The sequence below is a fragment of the Pristiophorus japonicus genome, unplaced genomic scaffold, assembly GCF_044704955.1.
Source record: "Pristiophorus japonicus isolate sPriJap1 unplaced genomic scaffold, sPriJap1.hap1 HAP1_SCAFFOLD_459, whole genome shotgun sequence".
Taxonomy (NCBI): domain Eukaryota; kingdom Metazoa; phylum Chordata; class Chondrichthyes; family Pristiophoridae; genus Pristiophorus; species Pristiophorus japonicus.
In genome coordinates this window covers 262,001-267,240 of record NW_027254362.1, presented here as the reverse complement: position 1 = coordinate 267,240, position 5,240 = coordinate 262,001, and positions in this window count along the sequence as shown.

The window sequence follows — 5,240 nt, the reverse complement described above, 5'->3', positions numbered from 1 at the left end:
CTGCTGTGTAACAGGCTCGAGGGGCTGAATGGCCTCCTCCTGTTCCTGTGAAACACGCTCGAGGGGCTGAATGGGCCTCCTCCTTTTCCGGTCTAACAGGCTCGATGGGCTGAATGGCCTCCTCCTGTTCCTGTGTAACAGGATCGAGGGCTGAATGGCCTCCTCCTGTTCCTGTGTAACAGGGTCAAAGGGCTGAATGGCCTCCTCCTGTTCCTGTATAACAGGCTCAAAGGGCTGAATGGCCTCCTCCTGTTCCTGTATAACAGGCTCAAAGGGCTGAATGGCCTCCTCCTGTTCCTGTATAACAGGCTCAAAGGGCTCAATGGCCTCCTCCTGTTCCTGTATAACAGGCTCGAGGGGCTGAATGGCCTTTTCCTGCTGCTGTGTAACAGGCTCGAGGGGCTGAATGGTCCTGCTCCTGTTCCTGTTTAACGGCTGGAGGGGCTGAATGGTCTCCTCCTGTTCCTGTGCAACGGACTCGAGGGGCTTAATAGCATCCTTCTGTTCCTGTGAAACACGCTCGAGGGGCTGAATGGCCACCTCTTGTTCCGGAGTAACAAGTTCGAGGGGCTGAATGGCCTCCTCCTGGTCCTGTAAAACAGGCTCGAGGGGCTGAATGGCCACCTCCTGTTCTTGTATAACAGGCTCAAGGGGCTGAATGGCTTCCTCCTATTTCTGTGTAACAGCTCGAGGGGCTGAATAGCCTCCTCCTGTTCCTATGAAACAATCTTGAGGGGCTGAATGGCCTCCTCCTGTTCTTGTCGAACAGGCTCGAGGAGCTGAATGGCTTCTTCTATTCCCATGTAACAGGCTCGAGGTGCAAAATGGCCTGCTCCTGTTCCTGTGTAACAGGCTCGAGGGGCTGAATGGCATTCTCCTGTTCCTGTGAAACAGGCTCGAGGGGATGAATGGCCTCCTCCTGATCCTGTGTAACAGGCTCGAGGTGCAAAATGGCCTGCTCCTGTTCCTGTGTAACAGGCTCAACGGGCTCAATGGCCTCCTCCTGTTCCTGTATAACAGGCTCGAGGGGCTGAATGGCCTTTTCCTGCTGCTGTGTAACAGGCTCGAGGGGCTGAATGGCCCTGCTCCTGTTCCTGTTTAACGGCTAGAGGGACTGAATGGTCTCCTCCTGTTCCTGTGCAAAGGACTCGAGGGGCTGAATAGCCTCCTCCTGTTCCTGTGAAACACGCTCGAGGGGCTTAATGGTCTCCTCCTGTGCCTGTATAACAGGCTCAAAGCGCTGAATGGCCGCCTCCTGTTCCTGTATAACAGACTCAAGGGGCTTAATGGATTCCTCCTGTTCCTGTAAAACAGGCTCGAGGGGCTGAATGGCTTGCTCCTATTCCTGTGTAACAGGCTCAAGGGGCTTAATGGATTCCTCCTGTTCCTGTAAAACAGGCTCGAGGGGCTGAATGGCTTCCTCCTGTTCCTGTGTAACAGGCAGGAGGGGCTGAATGGCCTCCTGCTATGCCTGTATAACAGGATCGAGGGTCTGAATGGTCTCCTCCTGTTCCTGTGCAACGGACTCGAGGGGCTGAAAGCCTCCTGCTGTTCCTGTGAAACACGCTCGAGGGGCTGAATGGGCCTCCTCCTTTTCCTGTGTAACAGTTTTGAGGGGCTGAATGGCCTCCTCCTGTTCCTGTGTAACAGGCTCGAGGGGCTGAATGGTATCCTCCTGTTCCTTTGTAACAGACTCAAAGGGCTGAATGGCCTCTTCCTGTCCCTGTGCAACAAGTTCGAGGAGCTTAATGGCCTCCTCCTGTGCCTGTATAACAGGCTCAAAGGGCTGAATGACCTCCTCCTGTTCCTGTATAACAGGCTCGAGGGGCTGAATGGACTTTTCCTGCTGCTGTGTAACAGGCTCGAGGGGCTGAATGGCCACCTTCTGTTCCTCTGTAACAGGCTCGAGGAGCTGAATGGCCTCCTCTTGTTACTGAATAACAGGCTCAAAGGGCTGAATGACCTCCTCCTGTTCCTGTGTAACAGGCTCAAAGTGCAGAATGGCCTCCTCCTTTTCCTGTTTCACAGGCTCAAAGGGCTGAATGGCCTCCTCCTGTTCCTGTATAACAGGCTCAAAGGGCTGAATGACCTCCTCCTGTTCCTGTGTAACAGGATCGAGGGGCTGAATGGCCTCCTCCTGTTCCTGTGTAACAGGATCGAGGGGCTGAATGGCCTCCTCCTGTTCCTGTGTAACAGGCTCGAGGGGCTGAATGGCTTCCTCCTGTTCCTGTAAAACAGGCTCGAGGGGCTTAATGGCCAACTCCTGTTCCCGTATAACACGCTCAAGGGGCTCAATGGCCTCGTCCTATTCCTGCTTGACAGGCTTGATGGGCTGAATGGCTTCCTCCTGTTCCTGTCGAACAGGCTCGAGGGGCTGAATGGACTGCTCCCGTTCCTGTGTAACAGGCTCGAGGGGCTGAATGGCCTCGTCCTGTTCCTTTGTAACAGGCTCAAAGGGCTGAATGGCCTCCTCCTGTTCTTGTGCAACAGGTTCGAGGAGCTGAATGGCCTCCTCCTGTTCCTGTATAACAGGCTCAAAGGACTCAATGGCCTCCTCCTGTTGCTGTATAACTGGCTCGAGGGGCTGAATGGCCTTTTCCTGCTGCTGTGTAACAGGCTCGAGGGGCTGAATGGCCCTGCTCCTGTTCCTGTTTAACGGCTGGAGGGGCTGAATGGTCTCCACCTGTTCCTGTGCAACGGAGTCGAGGGGCTGAATGGCCTCCTCCTGTTTCTGTGTAACAGGCTGATGGGGCTGAATGGCCTCCTCCTTTTCCTGTGTAACAGGATCGAGGGCTGAATGGCCTCCTCCTGTTCCTGTGTAACAGGGTCAACGGGCCGAATGACTTCCTCCGTTCCTGTGCATCAGGCTCGAGGGGCTGAATGGCCTCTTCCTGTTTCTGTGTAACAGGCTGATGGGGCTGAATGGCCTCCTCCTGTTCCTGTGTAACAGGCTCGAGGGGCTGAATGGCCTCCTCCTGTTCCTGTGTAACAGGCTCGAGGGGCTGAATGGCCCCGTCCTGTTCCTTTGTAACAGGCTCAAAGGGCTGAATGGCCTCCTCCTGTTCCTGTATAACAGGCTCAAAGGGCTGAATGGCCTCCTCCTGTTCCTGTATAACAGGCTCGAGGGGCTCAATGGCCTTTTCCTGCTACTGTGCATCAGGCTCGAGGGGCTGAATGGCCACCTCCTGTTCTTGTATAACAGGCTCAAGGGGCTGAATGGCTTCCTCCTATTTCTGTGTAACAGCTCGAGGGGCTGAATAGCCTCCTCCTGTTCCTATGAAACAATCTTGAGGGGCTGAATGGCCTCCTCCTGTTCTTGTCGAACAGGCTCGAGGAGCTGAATGGCTTCTTCTATTCCCATGTAACAGGCTCGAGGTGCAAAATGGCCTGCTCCTGTTCCTGTGTAACAGGCTCGAGGGGCTGAATGGCATTCTCCTGTTCCTGTGAAACAGGCTCGAGGGGATGAATGGCCTCCTCCTGTTCCTGTGTAACAGGCTCGAGGTGCAAAATGGCCTGCTCCTGTTCCTGTGAAACACGCTCGAGGGGCTGAATGGCCTTTTCCTGCTGCTGTGTAACAGGCTCGAGGGGCTGAATGGCCCTGCTCCTGTTCCTGTTTAACGGCTAGAGGGACTGAATGGTCTCCTCCTGTTCCTGTGCAAAGGACTCGAGGGGCTGAATAGCCTCCTCCTGTTCCTGTGAAACACGCTCGAGGGGCTTAATGGCCTCCTCCTGTGCCTGTATAACAGGCTCAAAGCGCTGAATGGCCTCCTCCTGTTCCTGTATAACAGGCTCAAAGGGCTGAATGACCTCCTCCTGTTCCTTTATAATAGGCTCAAAGGGCTGAATAACTTCCTCCTATTTCTGTAAAACAGGCTCAAGGGGATGAATGGCCTCCTCCTGTTCCTGTATTACAGGATCGAGGGGATGAATGGCTTGCTCCTATTCCTGTGTAACAGGCTCAAGGGGCAGAAATGCTTCCTCCTGTTCCTGTGTAACAGGCTGAAGGGGCTGAATGGCCTCCTGCTATTCCTGTGTAACAGGAACGAGGGTCTGAATGGCCTCCTCCTGTTCCTGTGTAACAGGGTCAACGGGCCGAATGACTTCCTCCGTTCCTGTGCATCAGGCTCGAGTGGCTAAATGGCCACCTGTTGTTCCGGAGTAACAAGTTCGAGGGACTGAATGGCCTCCTCCTGTTCCTGTGCAACAGCTAGAGGGGCTGAATGGTCTCCTCCTGTTCCTGTGTAACGGACTCGAGGGGCTGAATGGCTTCCTCCTGCTCCTGTGTAACACGTTCGAGGGGCTGAATGGCCTCCTCCTGTTCCTGTAAAACAGGCTCGAGGGGCTGAATGGCCTCCTCCTGTTCCTGTAAAACAGGCTCGAGGGGCTGAATGGCTTCCTCCTGCTCCTGTGTAACACGTTCGAGGGGCTGAATGGCCTCCTCCTGTTCCTGTAAAACAGGCTCGAGGGGCTGAATGGCCTCCTCCTGTTCCTGTAAAACAGGCTCGAGGGGCTGAATGGCCTCCTCCTGTTCCTGTAAAACAGGCTCGAGGGGCTGAATGGCTTCCTCCTGTTCCTGTGTAACACGCTCGAGGGGCTGAATAGCCTCCTCCTGTTCCTATGTAACAATCTTGAGGGGCTGAATGCCCTCTTCCTGCTCCTGGGCAACAAGATCAAGGGGCTGAATGGCCACCTCCTGTTCTTGTATAACAGGCTCAAGGGGCTGAATGGCTTCCTCCTATTTCTGTGTAACAGGCTCGAGAGGCTGAATAGCCTCCTCCTGTTCCGATGTAACAATCTTGAGGGGCTGAATGGCCTCCTCCTGTTCTTGTCGAACAGGCTCGAGGAGCTGAATGGCTTCTTCTATTCTCGTGTAACAGGCTCGAGGTGCAAAATGGCCTGCTCCTGTTCCTGTGTAACAGGCTCGAGGGGCTGAATGGCCTCCTCCTGTTCCTGTGTAACAGGCTCGAGGGGATGAATTGCCTCCTCCTATTCCTATGTAACAGGCTCGACGGGGCTGAATAGCCTCCTCCTGTTCCTGTGTAACAGGCTCGAGGGGCTGAATGGCCTCCTCCTGTTCCTGTGTAACAGGCTCGAGGGGCTGAATAGCCTCCTCCTGTTCCTGTAAAATAGGCTCGAGGGGATGAATGGCCTCCTCCTGTTCCTGTGTAACAGGCCCGAGGCAGCTGAATGGCCTGCTCCTATTCCTGTGCAACAGGCTCGAGGGGCTGAATAGCCTCCTC